The sequence below is a fragment of the Hypanus sabinus genome, chromosome 21 (genome assembly GCF_030144855.1).
Source record: "Hypanus sabinus isolate sHypSab1 chromosome 21, sHypSab1.hap1, whole genome shotgun sequence".
NCBI lineage: Eukaryota > Metazoa > Chordata > Chondrichthyes > Myliobatiformes > Dasyatidae > Hypanus > Hypanus sabinus.
In genome coordinates, this window is record NC_082726.1 from 4,209,658 (window position 1) to 4,229,009 (window position 19,352).

The 19,352-nt window shown below is 52.0% G+C and overlaps 1 protein-coding gene across 1 annotated transcript in view; it reads right to left on the reverse strand.

Moving 5' to 3' along the window:
* Positions 1 to 19,352, reverse strand: part of LOC132379186 (leucine-rich repeat and immunoglobulin-like domain-containing nogo receptor-interacting protein 1) — a 569,173-nt gene that overhangs the window by 139,704 nt on the left and 410,117 nt on the right. The window contains exon 4 of the mRNA XM_059946860.1: positions 10,993 to 11,081. The gene's annotated coding sequence lies outside the window, so the exon portion shown is untranslated. The remainder of the gene's footprint in view (positions 1 to 10,992; positions 11,082 to 19,352) is intronic.

A 19,352-nucleotide genomic window follows, 5' to 3' on the forward strand; every position in this document is an offset into this window, starting at 1 on the left:
TCAGGACCCACACCGCCATGTTCAGAAATAGTTAATACCCCTCACGACCCACACCACCATGTTCAGCAACAGTTACTGCCCATCAAGACCGACTCTGCCATGTTCAGTAATAGTTACTACCCCTCAAGTCCCACACCACCTTGTTCAGCAACAGTTACTACCCCTCAAGACCCACACCGCCATGTTCAGCCACAGTTACCACCCATCAAGACCCACACCGCCATGTTCAGAAACGGTTCCTTCCCCTCAAGACCCACACTGCCATGTTCAGAAACAGTTACTACCCCTCAAGACCCAGACCAGCATGTTCAGAAACGGTTACTACCCCTCATGACCAACACCGCCATGTTCAGAAACAGTTACTTCCCCTCAAGACCCACACCACCATGTTCAGCCACAATTACTACCCCTGAAGACCCACAACAGCATGTTCAGAAACTGTTATTACCCCTCAAGACCCACACCGCCATGTTCAGAAACAGTTACTACCCCTCAATACCCACACCAACATGTTCAGCCACAGTTACTACCCCTGAACACCCATACCACCATTTTCTGCAACTGTTACTACCCCTCAAGACCCACACCGCCATGTTTGGTAACAGTTACTACCCCTCAAGTCCCGCACCACCATGTTCAGCAGCAGTTACTACCCCACACGACCCACACCACCATGTTCAGCAACAGTTACTACCCCTCAAGACCCACACCGCCATGTTCAGAAACAGTTACTATCCCTCAAAACCCACATCGCCATGTTCAGAAACAGTTACTACCCCTCAAGACCCACACCGCCATGTTTGGTAACAGTTACTATCCCTCAAGTCCCGCACCACCATGTTCAGCAACAGTTACTACCCCTCAAGACCCACAGCACCATGTTCAGAAACATTTACTACCCCTCACGACCCACACCACCATGTTCAGACATAGTTACTACCCCTGAAGACCCACACCACCATGTTCAGTAATAGTTACTACCCCTCAAGTCCCACACCACCATGTTCAGCAGCAGTTACTACCCCTCACGACCCACACCACCATGTTCAGCAACAGTTACTATCCCTCGAATCCTACATCGCCATGTTCAGAAACAGTTACTACCCCTCAAGACCCCCACCGCCATGTTCAGCAGCAGTTATTACCCCTCAAGACCCACACCGCCATGTTCAGACATAGTTACTACCCCTGAAGACCCATACCACCATGTTCAGAAACAGATACCACCCCTCAAGTCCTGCACCACAATGATCAGCAGCAGTTACTACCCCTCAAGGCCCACACCACCATGTTCAGAAACTTTTACTACCCCTCAAGACTCACACCAACATGTTCAGAAATAGTTACTGCCCCTGAAGACCCACACCGCCATGTTCGGAAATAGTTATTACCCCTCAAGACCCACAGCGCCATGTTCAGAAAAATTTACTACCCCTCAAGACCCACACCACCATGTTCAGCAACAGTTACCACCACTCAAGACCCACACCCCCATGTTCCAAAACTGTTAGTAACCCTCAAGACCCACACAACCATGTTCAGCAACAGTTACTACCCCTCAGGACCCACACCGCCATGTTCAGAAATAGTTAATACCCCTCACGACCCACACCACCATGTTCAGCAACAGTTACTACCCCTCAGGACCCACACCGCCATGTTCAGTAATAGTTACTACCCCTCAAGTCCCACACCACCTTGTTCAGCAACAGTTACTACCCCTCAAGACCCACACCGCCATGTTCAGCCACAGTTACCACCCATCAAGACCCACACCGCCATGTTCAGTAACGGTTACTTCCCCTCAAGACCTACACTGCCATGTTCAGAAACAGTTACTACCCCTCAAGACCCAGACCAGCATGTTCAGAAACGGTTACTACCCCTCATGACCAACACCGCCATGTTCAGAAACAGTTACTACCCCTCAAGACCCACACCACCATGTTCAGCCACAATTACTACCCCTGAAGACCCACAACAGCATGTTCAGAAACTGTTATTACCCCTCAAGACCCACACCGCCATGTTCAGAAACAGTTACTACCCCTCAATACCCACACCAACATGTTCAGCCACAGTTACTACCCCTGAACACCCATACCACCATTTTCTGCAACTGTTACTACCCCTCAAGACCCACACCGCCATGTTTGGTAACAGTTACTACCCCTCAAGTCCCGCACCACCATGTTCAGCAGCAGTTACTACCCCACACGACCCACACCGCCATGTTCAGCAACAGTTACTATCCCTCAAAACCCACATCGCCATGTTCAGCAACAGTTACTATCCCTCAAAACCCACATCGCCATGTTCAGAAACATTTACTACCCCTCAAGACCCAAACCGCCATGTTCAGAAACAGTTACTACCCCTCAATACCCACACCAACATGTTCAGCCACAGTTACTACCCCTGAACACCCATACCACCATTTTCTGCAACTGTTACTACCCCTGAAGACCCATACCACCATGTTCAGAAACAGTTACTACCACTCAAGACCCACACCGCCATGTTCAGAAACAGTTACTACCACTCAAGACCCACACCGCCATGTTCAGCAACAGTTACTACCCCTCAAGGCCCACACCACCATGTTCAGAAACTGTTACTACCCCTCAAGTCCCACACCACCTTGTTCAGAAACTGTTACTACCCCTCACGACCCATGCCACCATGTTCCGCAACAGTTACTACCCCTCAAGACTCACACCAACATGTTCAGAAATAGTTACTACCCTTCAAGACCCACACCGCCATGTTCAGCAACAGCTACTACCCTTCAAGACCCACACCACCATGATCAGACACTGTTACTGCCCCTCAAGACCCACACCGCCATGTTCAGAAACAGTTAATAACCCTCACAACCCATGCCACCATGTTCCGCAACAGTTACTACCCCTCAAGACTCACACCAACATGTTCAGAAATAGTTACTGCCCCTGAAGACCCACACCGCCATGTTCGGAAATAGTTATTACCCCTCAAGACCCACAGCGCCATGTCCAGAAAAAGTTACTACCCCTCAAGACCCACAACACCATGTTCAGCAACAGTTACCACCACTCAAGACCCACACCCCCATGTTCCAAAACTGTTAGTACCCCTCAAGACCCACACAACCATGTTCAGCAACTGTTACTACCCCTCAGGACCCACACCGCCATGTTCAGAAATAGTTAATACCCCTCACGACCCACACCACCATGTTCAGCAACAGTTACTGCCCATCAAGACCGACTCCGCCATGTTCGGAAATAGTTATTACCCGTCAAGACCTACACCGCCATGTTCAGTAATAGTTACTACCCCTCAAGTCCCACACCACCATGTTCAGCAACATTTACTACCCCTCAAGACCCACACCACCATGTTCAGCAACAGTTACTACCCCTCAAGACCCACACCGCCATGTTCTGCAACAGTTACTACCCCTCAAGACACACACCGCCATGTTCAGCCACAGTTACCACCCCTCAAGACCCACACTGCCATGTTCAGAAACGGTTACTACCCCTCACGACCCACACCGCCATGTTCAGAAACAGTTACTACCCCTCAAGACCCACACCAGCATGTTCAGAAACAGTTACTACCCCTCAAGACCCCCACCGCCATGTTCAGCAACAGTTACTACCCCTCAAGACCACAGCACCATGTTCAGAAACAGTTATTACCCCTCAAGACCCACATCACCATGTTCATCCTCAGTTACTACCCCTGAAGACCCATACCACCATGTTCAGAAACAGTTACTACCACTCAAGTCCCGCACCACAATGATCAGCAACAGTTACTACCCCACAAGGCCCACACCACCATGTTCAGCAACAGCTACTACCCTTCAAGACCCACACCACCATGATCAGAAACAGTTACTACCCCTCAAGACCCACACCGCCATGTTCAGAAACAGTTAATACCCCTCACGACCCATGCCACCATGTTCTGCAACAGTTACTACCCCTCAAGACCCACACCGCCATGTTCGGAAATAGTTACCACCACTCAAGACCCACACCCCCATGTTCCAAAACTGTGAGCACCCCTCAAGACCCACACCACCATGTTCAGCAACAGTTACCACCACTCAAGACCCACACCACCATGTTCCAAAACTGTGAGTACCCCTCAAGACCCACACCACCATGTTCAGCAACAGTTACCACCACTCAAGACCCACACCCCCATGTTCCAAAACTGTGAGTACCCCTCAAGACCCACACAACCATGTTCAGCAATAGTTACTACACCTCAGGACCCACACCGCCATGTTCAGAAATAGTTAATACCCCTCACGACCCACACCACCATGTTCAGCAACAGTTACTACCCCTCAAGACCCACACCGCCATGTTCAGCAACAGTTACTACCCCTCAAGACCCACACCCCCATGTTCAGCAACAGTTACTACCCCTCACGACCCACACCGCCGTGTTCAGCCACAGTTGCTAGCCCTCAAGACCCACACCGCCATGTTCAGCAACAGTTACTACCCCTCACGACCCACACCGCCATGTTCAGCCACAGTTACTAGCCCTCAAGACCCACACCGCCATGTTCAGGAACGGCTACTTCCCCTCAAGACCCACACCGCCATGTTCAGAAATGGTTTCTACCCCTCACGACCAACACCGCCATGTTCAGAAAAAGTTAATACCCCTCAAGACCCCCACTGCCATGTTCAGAAACAGTTACTACCCCTCAAGACCCACACCACCATGTTCAGCCTCAGTTACTACCCCTGAAGACCCATACCACCATTTTCCGCAACTGTTACTACCCCTCAAGACCCACACCGCCATGTTTGGTAACAGTTACTACCCCTCAAGACCCACACCGCCATGTTCATCCTCAGTTACTACCCCTGAAGACCCATACCACCATTTTCCGCAACTGTTACTACCCCTCAAGACCCACACCGCCATGTTTGGTAACAGTTACTACCCCTCACGACCCACAGCACCATGTTCAGCAACAGTTACTATCCCTCGAAACCCACACCGCCATGTTCAGAAACATTTACTACCCCTCAAGACCCAAACCGCCATGTTCAGACATAGTTACTACCCCTGAAGACCCATACCACCATGTTCAGAAACAGTTACTACCACTCAAGTCCCGCACCACAATGATCAGCAGCAGTTACTACCCCTCAAGGCCCACACCACCTTGTTCAGAAACAGTTACTACCCTTCAAGACCCACACCACCATTTTCCGCAACTATTACTACCCATCAAGACCCACACCGCCATGTTCAGAAACAGTTACTACCCCTCAAGACCCACACCACCATGTTCAGCCACAATTACTACCCCTGAAGACCCATACCACCATTTTCTGCAACTGTTACTACCCCTCAAGACCCACACCACCATGTTCAGCAGCAGTTACTACCCCACACCACCATGTTCAGCAACAGTTACTATCCCTCGAATCCTACATCGCCATGTTCAGAAATATTTACTACCCCTCAAGACCCAAACCGCCATGTTCAGACACAGTTACTACCCCTGAAGACCCATACCACCATTTTCTGCAACTGTTACTACCCCTCAAGTCCCGCACCACCATGTTCAGCAGCAGTTACTACCCTTCAAGACCCACACCGCCATGTTCAGAAACTGTTACTACCCTTCAAGTCCCACACCACCTGGTTCAGAAACTGTTACTACCCTTCAAGACCCCCACCGCCATGTTCAGCAACAGCTACTACCCTTCAAGACCCACACCACCATGATCAGAAACTGTTACTGCCCCTCAAGACCCACACCGCCATGTTCAGAAACAGTTAATACCGCTCACAACCCATGCCACCATGTTCCGCAACAGTTACTACCCCTCAAGACTCACACCAACATGTTCAGAAATAGTTACTGCCCCTGAAGACCCACACCGCCATGTTCGGAAATAGTTATTACCCCTCAAGACCCACAGCGCCATGTTCAGAAAAATTTACTACCCCTCAAGACCCACACCACCATGTTCAGCAACAGTTACCACCACTCAAGACCCACACCCCCATGTTCCAAAACTGTTAGTAACCCTCAAGACCCACACAACCATGTTCAGCAACAGTTACTGCCCATCAAGACCGACTCTGCCATGTTCAGTAATAGTTACTACCCCTCAAGTCCCACACCACCTTGTTCAGCAACAGTTACTACCCCTCAAGACCCACACCGCCATGTTCAGCCACAGTTACCACCCATCAAGACCCACACCGCCATGTTCAGAAACGGTTACTTCCCCTCAAGACCCACACTGCCATGTTCAGAAACAGTTACTACCCCTCAAGACCCAGACCAGCATGTTCAGAAACGGTTACTACCCCTCATGACCAACACCGCCGTGTTCAGAAACAGTTACTACCCCTCAAGACCCACACCACCATGTTCAGCCACAATTACTACCCCTGAAGACCCACAACAGCATGTTCAGAAACTGTTATTACCCCTCAAGACCCACACCGCCATGTTCAGAAACAGTTACTACCCCTCAATACCCACACCAACATGTTCAGCCACAGTTACTACCCCTGAACACCCATACCACCATTTTCTGCAACTGTTACTACCCCTCAAGACCCACACCGCCATGTTTGGTAACAGTTACTACCCCTCAAGTCCCGCACCACCATGTTCAGCAGCAGTTACTACCCCACACGACCCACACCACCATGTTCAGCAACAGTTACTACCCCTCAAGACCCACACCGCCATGTTCAGCAACAGTTACTATCCCTCAAAACCCACATCGCCATGTTCAGAAACATTTACTACCCCTCAAGACCCAAACCGCCATGTTCAGACACAGTTACTACCCCTGAAGACCCATACCACCATGTTCAGAAACAGTTACTACCACTCAAGACCCACACCGCCATGTTCAGCAACAGTTACTACCCCTCAAGACCCACACCGCCATGTTCAGCCACAGTTACTATCCCTGAAGACCCATACCACCATGTTCAGAAACAGTTACTACCCCTTGACCCACACCACCATGTTCAGAAACAGGTACTACCCCTCAAGTCCCACACCGCCATGTTCAGAAACAGTTACTACCCCTCAAGACCCACACCGCCATGTTTGGTAACAGTTACTACCCCTCAAGTCCCGCACCACAATGATCAGCAGCAGTTACTACCCCTCAAGGCCCACACCGCCATGTTCAGCAACACCTACTACCCTTCTAGACCCACACTGCCATTTTCAGCAACGGTTACTTCCCCTCAAGACGCACACCACCATGATCAGAAATAGTTACTACCCCTCAAGACTCACACCAACATGCTCAGAAATAGTTACTACCCCTCAAGACCCACACCCCCATGTTCAGAAACAGTTAGTACCCCTCAAGACCCACGCCACCATGTTCCGAAACTGTTATTACCCCTCAAGACCCACACCGCCATGTTCAGAAACAGTTACTACCCCTCAAGACTCACACAACCATGTTCAGAAACAGTTAGTACCCCTCAAGACCCACGCCACCATGTTCCGATACTGTTATTACCCCTCAAGACCCACACCGCAATGTTCAGACACAGTTACTACCCCTGAAGACCCATACCACCATGTTCAGAAACAGTTACTACCACTCAAGTCCCACACCACCTGGTTCAGAAACTGTTACTACCCTTCAAGACCCCCACCGCCATGTTCAGCAACAGCTACTACCCTTCAAGACCCACACCACCATGATCAGAAACTGTTACTGCCCCTCAAGACCCACACCGCCATGTTCAGAAACAGTTAATACCGCTCACAACCCATGCCACCATGTTCCGCAACAGTTACTACCCCTCAAGACCCACACCGCCATGTTCGGAAATAGTTATTACCCCTCAAGACCCACAGCGCCATGTTCAGAAAAATTTACTACCCCTCAAGACCCACACCACCATGTTCAGCAACAGTTACCACCACTCAAGACCCACACCCCCATGTTCCAAAACTGTTAGTAACCCTCAAGACCCACACAACCATGTTCAGCAACAGTTACTGCCCATCAAGACCGACTCTGCCATGTTCAGTAATAGTTACTACCCCTCAAGTCCCACACCACCTTGTTCAGCAACAGTTACTACCCCTCAAGACCCACACCGCCATGTTCAGCCACAGTTACCACCCATCAAGACCCACACCGCCATGTTCAGAAACGGTTACTTCCCCTCAAGACCCACACTGCCATGTTCAGAAACAGTTACTACCCCTCAAGACCCAGACCAGCATGTTCAGAAACGGTTACTACCCCTCATGACCAACACCGCCGTGTTCAGAAACAGTTACTACCCCTCAAGACCCACACCACCATGTTCAGCCACAATTACTACCCCTGAAGACCCACAACAGCATGTTCAGAAACTGTTATTACCCCTCAAGACCCACACCGCCATGTTCAGAAACAGTTACTACCCCTCAAGACCCACACCACCATGTTCAGCCACAATTACTACCCCTGAAGACCCACAACAGCATGTTCAGAAACTGTTACTACCCCTCAAGACCCACACCGCCATGTTTGGTAACAGTTACTACCCCTCAAGTCCCGCACCACCATGTTCAGCAGCAGTTACTACCCCACACGACCCACACCACCATGTTCAGCAACAGTTACTACCCCTCAAGACCCACACCGCCATGTTCAGCAACAGTTACTATCCCTCAAAACCCACATCGCCATGTTCAGAAACATTTACTACCCCTCAAGACCCAAACCGCCATGTTCAGACACAGTTACTACCCCTGAAGACCCATACCACCATGTTCAGAAACAGTTACTACCACTCAAGACCCACACCGCCATGTTCAGCAACAGTTACTTCCCCTCAAGACCCACACCGCCATGTTCAGCAACAGTTACTACCCCTCAAGACCCACACCGCCATGTTCAGCCACAGTTACTATCCCTGAAGACCCATACCACCATGTTCAGAAACAGTTACTACCCCTTGACCCACACCACCATGTTCAGAAACAGGTACTACCCCTCAAGTCCCGCACCACAATGATCAGCAGCAGTTACTACCCCTCAAGGCCCACACCGCCATGTTCAGCAACAGCTACTACCCTTCTAGACCCACACTGCCATTTTCAGCAACGGTTACTTCCCCTCAAGACGCACACCACCATGATCAGAAATAGTTACTACCCCTCAAGACCCACACCCCCATGTTCAGAAACAGTTAGTACCCCTCAAGACCCACGCCACCATATTCCGAAACTGTTATTACCCCTCAAGACCCACACCGCCATGTTCAGAAACAGTTACTACCCCTCAAGACTCACACAACCATGTTCAGAAACAGTTAGTACCCCTCAAGACCCACGCCACCATGTTCCGATACTGTTATTACCCCTCAAGACCCACACCGCAATGTTCAGAAACTGTTACTACCCCTCAAGACCCAAACTGCCATGTTCAGCAACAGTTACTACCCCTCAAGACCCACACCGCCATGTTCAGCAACAGTTACTAACCCTCATGATCCACAACACCATGTTCAGAAACATTTACTGCTCCTCAAGACCCACACCAGCATGTTCAGAAATAGTTACTACCCCTCAAGACCCACACCGCCATGTTCAGATACAGTTACTACCCCTCAAGTCCCACACCGCCATGTTCAGATACAGTTACTACTCCTCAAGACCCACACCGCCATGTTCAGATACAGTTACTACCCCTCAAGACCCACACCGCCATGTTCAGATACAGTTACTACCCCTCAAGATCCACACCGCCATGTTCAGATACAGTTACTACCCCTCAAGACCCACACCGCCATGTTCAGATACAGTTACTACCCCTCAAGATCCACACCGCCATGTTCAGAAATAGTTACTACCGCTGAAGACCCACACCACCATGTTCAGCAACAGTTACTACCCCTCAAGACCCACACCACCATGTTAACTTCACTAACTTCACAACTTCACTACCCCTCAACCATCAGGCCCTCAAACCGGAGAGTATTGCTTCACTCAACTTTACTCGCCGCATCACTGAACTGTTCCCTCAATCAATGGATTCACTTTCAAGAATTCTTCAGCTCATGTTCTTGATATTTATTGTTTCTTTGTTATTCTTTGATTTGTATTTGCACGGTTTGTTGTCTTTTGCACACTCGCTACTTTCTGTCCTGTTGGGAGTTTCTTGGATCTACTGTGTATGCCTGCAAGAATATGGATCTCAGCATTACCTATGATGACATATATGCACTTTGATAATGAACTTACTTTGAACTTTGAAGCTGAATGGCTGATTAGATATTTGCATTAACGTGCAGGTATACAAGTGTATAGCAACTAATGAAGTGGCCACTGATAATAAACCTGGTTTGGATTCGGATTCTGTCCCTTAGCTCTGGGTCTGTGCATAGACTGATTGAGTTGTAGAGTGGCAGAGCATGGAATCCATCCTTCGACCTAACTGGTCCATGTAGATTGAAGAATCTGTCCCTGCCTCACCTCAAGCATTGAAGGTCGTTCTCTGAAGAGGTGATGGAAATAGACATTATTTCCCACTGGTAACTGACCTTTATCTCTGCCATGGACAATCCTAAGCCCAGCTGCAAAAGGAGGAGAGGTGGGCTTGGGGCTAGCAACCCCATCCCGTAAAACCCCAGAGCTACAGAAATGCCAGCAGAGTTTCCAAAGACCTCACCCCTGGGAAAGGAAAGATACACTAAGAAGATGAGCTACACCTGGAGACAATGTGAAAAGACAAGGACTCTGGTGAGCTACTGTCAGCAGCCTATGCCCCAGTAAGGGAGATGGGTTAAGTAAGTCACTCAGCCCGTCCCACCCTGGTCCACTAATTAAATGAACACACACTTCTCTACCAATACAAATCATCCATTCTGTTCCCTCAGAGCCTATGATCCCTTCACACATCCACAGCTCACAATATGGGTGCAGTGACTCATGGAGAAAGATGGTTGTGTTTTAGAAGGATGGAATACAGTCACACTGACCTGCACTGAATATTGGCCAACAGCTGGTATCTTTGGCTCCAAATAGGTGGCCTCTGCTCCTGAGGACAGTGGGCGATTCCAAACATATACTGAAAGAGAAAGGGACATAATTAGATCAGAATCTGGGATCTGGATCTCTCATCTATCAATGGTAAAACCTCACCAATTCTTCTCTTCCCTTTCTTGGTAATAGCTTTCAACTGTGGATTGACCAAGATCCATATGCACTGACTCCCATACCTGGAGAGGCACAGGAATAGGTTGCCTGTTGCAGCCAACCAGGAGAGGAAACACAAAGTGATGTGAGAGAGTCTCTGTGGTGTGCACTGGAATCTGTACTTGGGTTGGGGGCTTGTCCTTCCTGTCAGTGCTGCTATCCAGTGTTTGCTTGGTGCTGCTCTCCAGTGTTTGCTCAGTGCTGCTCTCTAGTGTCTGCTATGTGCTGTGCTCCAGTATTTGCTCTGTGGAAGAACAAGCTGGACCAGGACAGCTTTCCATCATTTCTCCAGTCAGGTCACTTAGGGGCTTGGAGTATATTATGATTATTATTTTTATTCTGACTATGTTTTTTTTTCTAAATTATAACCATATGTGCTCTTTTTGCTAAGTACTATGTGCAGTGTGTTGTGTGCTGTTGGTAATGTGGTTTGCACCATGGCACCAGAGGAACACTGTTTTGTTTGGGCATTCATGTATGGTTGAATGATAATTAAACTCAAACTTGAACTTGGCAGATGCTGGAATCTGGAGTAGCATACAATCTGCTGGAGAAACTCAGCAGGTCAGGAGACACCTGAACCACTGGGCTCCTTTAGTTTCTTGTTTGTTGCTCCAGGTAAGTCAAAGTTAAGTATAATTTATGCTAATTTAAGTTTATATTACTTTATGTTTGTCCTCATCTGCTAACGTACTGAACTGCTGCCATTAAAGGGTAATTCTCCTGGCAGTTATCCCGTGTGTGTCAGCCTATGACAATAGACATGATCATGAACAAAGCCACTGGGAATAATCTCCAAACTCCAACCCTCTGCCACCACATTTGGGGCTGAATGCACGCTCTTCCCACCGATCTGGGAGGTGGTGTTCAGAAGGGCAATGGTGGCAGAGCCAGTGGCTTGCCTTTGGAAGGGAATTACAGATTTGTGGGCCGGAGTGAGAGCCCTCGGAGGGTGGAGCTGAGTGGGGAGCTCCTTCACAGGGCTCGCACCAGCTCCACTTGTGGCCTCTTTCTTCTGCCCTCCAATGGCTCTGCTCAATGTGTGAGAGGGACTGGCACTGCCCCCGTCAACCATGAGGCACCTAGACTGGGACTGTCACCGTCAACCACGAGGCACCTAGACTGATACTGCCACTGTCAACCACGAGGCACCTAGACTGATACTGCCCCCGGCAACCACGAGGCACCTAGACTGACACTGTCATCGTCAACCACGAGGCACCTAGACTGGCACTGCCACTGTCAACCACGAGGCACCTAGACTGATACTGCCCCCGGCAAACACGAGGCACCTAGACTGACACTGCCCCCGGCAACCACGAGGCACCTAGACTGATACTGCCCCCGGCAACCATGAGGCACCTAGACTGGCACTGTCACTGTCAACCATGAGGCACCTAGACTGGCACTGTCACCGTCAACCATGAGGCACCTAGACTGATACTGTCACTGTCAACCATGAGGCACCTAGACTGGCACTGTCACTGTCAACCATGAGGCACCTAGACTGGCACTGCCCCCGTCAACCACGAGGCACCTAGACTGGCACTGTCACTGTCAACCATGAGGCACCTAGACTGGCACTGTCACTGTCAACCATGAGGCACCTAGACTGGCACTGTCACCGTCAACCATGAGGCACCCAGACTGATACTGCCACTGTCAACCATGAGGCACCTAGACTGGCACTGTCACTGTCAACCATGAGGCACCTAGACTGGCACTGTCACCGTCAACCATGAGGCACCTAGACTGATACTGTCACTGTCAACCATGAGGCACCTAGACTGATACTGCCCCCGGCAACCACGAGGCACCTAGACTGACACTGCCCCCGGCAACCACGAGGCACCTAGACTGGCATTGTCATCGTCAACCACGAGGCACCTAGACTGGCATTGTCATCGTCAACCATGAGGCACCTAGACTGGCACTGTCACTGTCAACCATGAGGCACCTAGACTGGCACTGTCACCGTCAACCATGAGGCACCTAGACTGATACTGCCACTGTCAACCATGAGGCACCTAGACTGGCACTGTCACTGTCAACCATGAGGCACCTAGACTGGCACTGTCACCGTCAACCACGAGGCACCTAGACTGGCATTGTCATCGTCAACCACGAGGCACCTAGACTGGCATTGTCATCGTCAACCATGAGGCACCTAGACTGGCACTGTCACTGTCAACCATGAGGCACCTAGACTGGCACTGTCACCGTCAACCATGAGGCACCTAGACTGATACTGCCACTGTCAACCATGAGGCACCTAGACTGATACTGCCCCCGGCAACCACGAGGCACCTAGACTGACATTGTCATCGTCAACCATGAGGCACCTAGACTGGCACTGTCACTGTCAACCACGAGGCACCTAGACTGACACTGCCCCCGGCAACCACGAGGCACCTAGACAGATACTGCCCCCGGCAACCACGAGGCACCTAGACTGATACTGCCCCCGGCAACCACGAGGCACCTAGACTGATACTGCCCCCGTCAACCACGAGGCACCTAGACTGATACTGCCCCCGTCAACCACGAGGCACCTAGACTGACATTGTCATCGTCAACCATGAGGCACCTAGACTGGCACTGTCACCGTCAACCACGAGGCACCTAGACTGGCATTGTCATCGTCATCCATGAGGCACCTAGACTGGCACTGTCACCGTCAACCACGAGGCACCTAGACTGGCATTGTCATCGTCAACCATGAGGCACCTAGACTGGCACTGTCATCGTCAACCATGAGGCACCTAGACTGGCACTGTCACCGTCAACCACGAGGCACCTAGACTGACATTGTCATCGTCAACCATGAGGCACCTAGACTGGCATTGTCATCGTCAACCATGAGGCACCTAGACTGACACTGTCACCGTCAACCATGAGGCACCTAGACTGGCACTGTCACCGTCAACCATGAGGCACCTAGACTGGCACTGTCACCGTCAACCATGAGGCACCTACACTGGCACTGCCCCCGTCAACCACGAGGCACCTAGACTGGCACTGTCACTGTCAACCATGAGGCACCTAGACTGGCACTGTCACTGTCAACCATGAGGCACCTAGACTGGCACTGTCACCGTCAACCATGAGGCACCTAGACTGGCACTGTCACCGTCAACCATGAGGCACCTACACTGGCACTGTCCCTATCAACCACGAGGCACCTAGACTGGCACTGTCACTGTCAACCATGAGGCACCTAGACTGGCACTGTCACTGTCAACCATGAGGCACCTAGACTGGCACTGTCACCGTCAACCATGAGGCACCTAGACTGATACTGCCACTGTCAACCATGAGGCACCTAGACTGGCACTGTCACTGTCAACCATGAGGCACCTAGACTGGCACTGCCCCCGTCAACCACGAGGCACCTAGACTGATACTGCCACTGTCAACCATGAGGCACCTAGACTGATACTGCCACTGTCAACCACGAGGCACCTAGACTGATACTGCCCCCGGCAACCACGAGGCACCTAGACTGACACTGCCCCCGGCAACCACGAGGCACCTAGACTGATACTGCCCCCGGCAACCACGAGGCACCTAGACAGATACTGCCCCCGTCAACCACGAGGCACCTAGACTGATACTGCCCCCGTCAACCACGAGGCACCTAGACTGACATTGTCATCGTCAACCATGAGGCACCTAGACTGGCACTGTCACCGTCAACCACGAGGCACCTAGACTGGCATTGTCATCGTCAACCATGAGGCACCTAGACTGGCACTGTCACCGTCAACCACGAGGCACCTAGACTGGCATTGTCATCGTCAACCATGAGGCACCTAGACTGGCACTGTCATCGTCAACCATGAGGCACCTAGACTGGCACTGTCACCGTCAACCACGAGGCACCTAGACTGACATTGTCATCGTCAACCATGAGGCACCTAGACTGGCATTGTCATCGTCAACCATGAGGCACCTAGACTGGCACTGCCCCCGTCAACCACGAGGCACCTAGACTGGCACTGCCCCCGTCAACCACGAGGCACCTAGACTGGCACTGCACCCATCAACCACGAGGCACCTAGACTGGCACTGTCACCGTCAACCACGAGGCACCTAGACTGGCACTGTCACCATCCACAACGAGGCACCTAGACTGGCACTGTCATCGTCAACCACGAGGCACCTAGACTGGCACTGTCACCATCAACCACGAGGCACCTAGACTGGCACTGTCACCATCAACCACGAGGCACCTAGACTGGCACTGCCCCCATCAACCACGAGGCACCTAGACTGGCACTGCCCCCATCAACCACAAGGCACCTAGACTGACACTGTCACCATCAACCACGAGGCACCTAGACTGGCACTGTCACCGTCAACCACGAGGCACCTAGACTGGCACTGTCATCGTCAACCATGAGGCACCTAGACTGGCACTGTCCCCATCAACCACGAGGCACCTAGACTGGCACTGTCATCGTCAACCATGAGGCACCTAGACTGGCACTGTCCCCGTCAACCATGAGGCACCTAGACTGGCACTGTCACCGTCAACCATGAGGCACCTAGACTGGCACTGTCATCGTCAACCATGAGGCACCTAGACTGGCACTGTCACCATCCACAACGAGGCACCTAGACTGGCACTGTCATCGTCAACCATGAGGTACCTAGACTGGCACTGTCCCCGTCAACCACGAGGCACCTAGACTGGCACTGTCACCGTCAACCATGAGGCACCTAGACTGGCATTGTCACCATCAACCACGAGGCACCTAGACTGGCACTGTCACCGTCAACCATGAGGCACCTAGACTGGCATTGTCACCATCAACCACGAGGCAGCTAGACTGGCACTGCCCCCATCAACCACGAGGAACCTAGACTGGCAGTGCCCCCGTCAACCATGAGGCACCTAGACTGGCACTGCCCCGGTCAACCACGAGGCACCTAGACTGACACTGTCATCGTCAACCACGAGGCACCTAGACTGGCACTGCCACTGTCAACCACGAGGCACCTAGACTGGCACTGCCACTGTCAAACACGAGGCACCTAGACTGACACTGCCCCCGGCAACCACGAGGCACCTAGACTGATACTGCCCCCGGCAACCATGAGGCACCTAGACTGGCACTGTCACTGTCAACCATGAGGCACCTAGACTGGCACTGTCACCGTCAACCATGAGGCACCTAGACTGATACTGCCACTGTCAACCATGAGGCACCTAGACTGGCACTGTCACTGTCAACCATGAGGCACCTAGACTGGCACTGCCCCCGTCAACCACGAGGCACCTAGACTGGCACTGTCACTGTCAACCATGAGGCACCTAGACTGGCACTGTCACTGTAAACCATGAGGCACCTAGACTGGCACTGTCACTGTCAACCATGAGGCACCTAGACTGATACTGCCACTGTCAACCATGAGGCACCTAGACTGGCACTGTCACTGTCAACCATGAGGCACCTAGACTGGCACTGTCACCGTCAACCATGAGGCACCTAGACTGATACTGCCACTGTCAACCATGTGGCACCTAGACTGGCACTGTCACTGTCAACCATGAGGCACCTAGACTGGCACTGCCCCCGTCAACCACGAGGCACCTAGACTGGCACTGTCACTGTCAACCATGAGGCACCTAGACTGGCACTGTCACTGTAAACCATGAGGCACCTAGACTGGCACTGTCACTGTCAACCATGAGGCACCTAGACTGATACTGCCACTGTCAACCATGAGGCACCTAGACTGGCACTGTCACTGTCAACCATGAGGCACCTAGACTGGCACTGTCACCGTCAACCATGAGGCACCTAGACTGATACTGTCACTGTCAACCATGAGGCACCTAGACTGATACTGCCACTGTCAACCATGAGGCACCTAGACTGATACTGCCACTGTCAACCACGAGGCACCTAGACTGACACTGTCACCGTCAACCATGAGGCACCTAGACTGGCACTGTCACCGTCAACCACGAGGCACCTAGACTGGCATTGTCATCGTCAACCACGAGGCACCTAGACTGGCATTGTCATCGTCAACCATGAGGCACCTAGACTGGCACTGTCACTGTCAACCATGAGGCACCTAGACTGGCACTGTCACCGTCAACCATGAGGCACCTAGACTGATACTGACACTGTCAACCATGAGGCACCTAGACTGGCACTGTCACTGTCAACCATGAGGCACCTAGACTGGCACTGTCACCGTCAACCATGAGGCACCTAGACTGATACTGTCACCGTCAACCACGAGGCACCTAGACTGATACTGCCACTGTCAACCATGAGGCACCTAGACTGATACTGCCACCGTCAACCACGAGGCACCTAGACTGACACTGTCACCGTCAACCATGAGGCACCTACACTGGCACTGTCACCGTCAACCACGAGGCACCTAGACTGGCACTGTCACCGTCAACCACGAGGCACCTAGACTGGCATTGTCATCGTCAACCACGAGGCACCTAGACTGGCATTGTCATCGTCAACCATGAGGCACCTAGACTGGCACTGTCACTGTCAACCATGAGGCACCTAGACTGGCACTGTCACCGTCAACCATGAGGCACCTAGACTGATACTGCCACTGTCAACCATGAGGCACCTAGACTGATACTGCCCCCGGCAACCACGAGGCACCTAGACTGACACTGCCCCCGGCAACCACGAGGCACCTAGACTGATACTGCCCCCGGCAACCACGAGGCACCTAGACTGATACTGCCCCCGTCAACCACGAGGCACCTAGACTGATACTGCCCCCGTCAACCACGAGGCACCTAGACTGACATTGTCATCGTCAACCATGAGGCACCTAGACTGGCACTGTCACCGTCAACCACGAGGCACCTAGACTGGCATTGTCATCGTCAACCATGAGGCACCTAGACTGGCACTGTCACCGTCAACCACGAGGCACCTAGACTGGCATTGTCATCGTCAACCATGAGGCACCTAGACTGGCACTGTCATCGTCAACCATGAGGCACCTAGACTGGCACTGTCACCGTCAACCACGAGGCACCTAGACTGACATTGTCACCGTCAACCACGAGGCACCTAGACTGACATTGTCATCGTCAACCATGAGGCACCTAGACTGGCATTGTCATCGTCAACCATGAGGCACCTAGACTGACACTGTCACCGTCAACCATGAGGCACCTAGACTGGCAAGGTCACCGTCAACCATGAGGCACCTAGACTGGCACTGTCACCGTCAACCATGAGGCACCTACACTGGCACTGCCCCCGTCAACCACGAGGCACCTAGACTGGCACTGTCACTGTCAACCATGAGGCACCTAGACTGGCACTGTCACCGTCAACCATGAGGCACCTAGACTGGCACTGTCACCGTCAACCATGAGGCACCTAGACTGGCACTGTCACCGTCAACCATGAGGCACCTACACTGGCACTGTCCCCGTCAACCACGAGGCACCTAGACTGGCACTGTCACTGTCAACCATGAGGCACCTAGACTGGCACTGTCACTGTCAACCATGAGGCACCTAGACTGGCACTGTCACCGTCAACCATGAGGCACCTAGACTGATACTGCCACTGTCAACCATGAGGCACCTAGACTGGCACTGTCACTGTCAACCATGAGGCACCTAGACTGGCACTGCCCCCGTCAACCACGAGGCACCTAGACTGGCACTGTCACTGTCAACCATGAGGCACCTAGACTGGCACTGTCACTGTCAACCATGAGGCACCTAGACTGGCACTGTCACCGTCAACCATGAGGCACCTAGACTGATACTGCCACTGTCAACCATGAGGCACCTAGACTGGCACTGTCACTGTCAACCATGAGGCACCTAGACTGGCACTGTCACCGTCAACCATGAGGCACCTAGACTGATACTGTCACTGTCAACCATGAGGCACCTACACTGATACTGCCACTGTCAACCACGAGGCACCTAGACTGATACTGCCACTGTCAACCACGAGGCACCTAGACTGACACTGCCCCCGGCAACCACGAGGCACCTAGACTGACACTGCCCCCGGCAACCACGAGGCACCTAGACTGATACTGCCCCCGGCAACCACGAGGCACCTAGACAGATACTGCCCCCGTCAACCACGAGGCACCTAGACTGATACTGCCCCCGTCAACC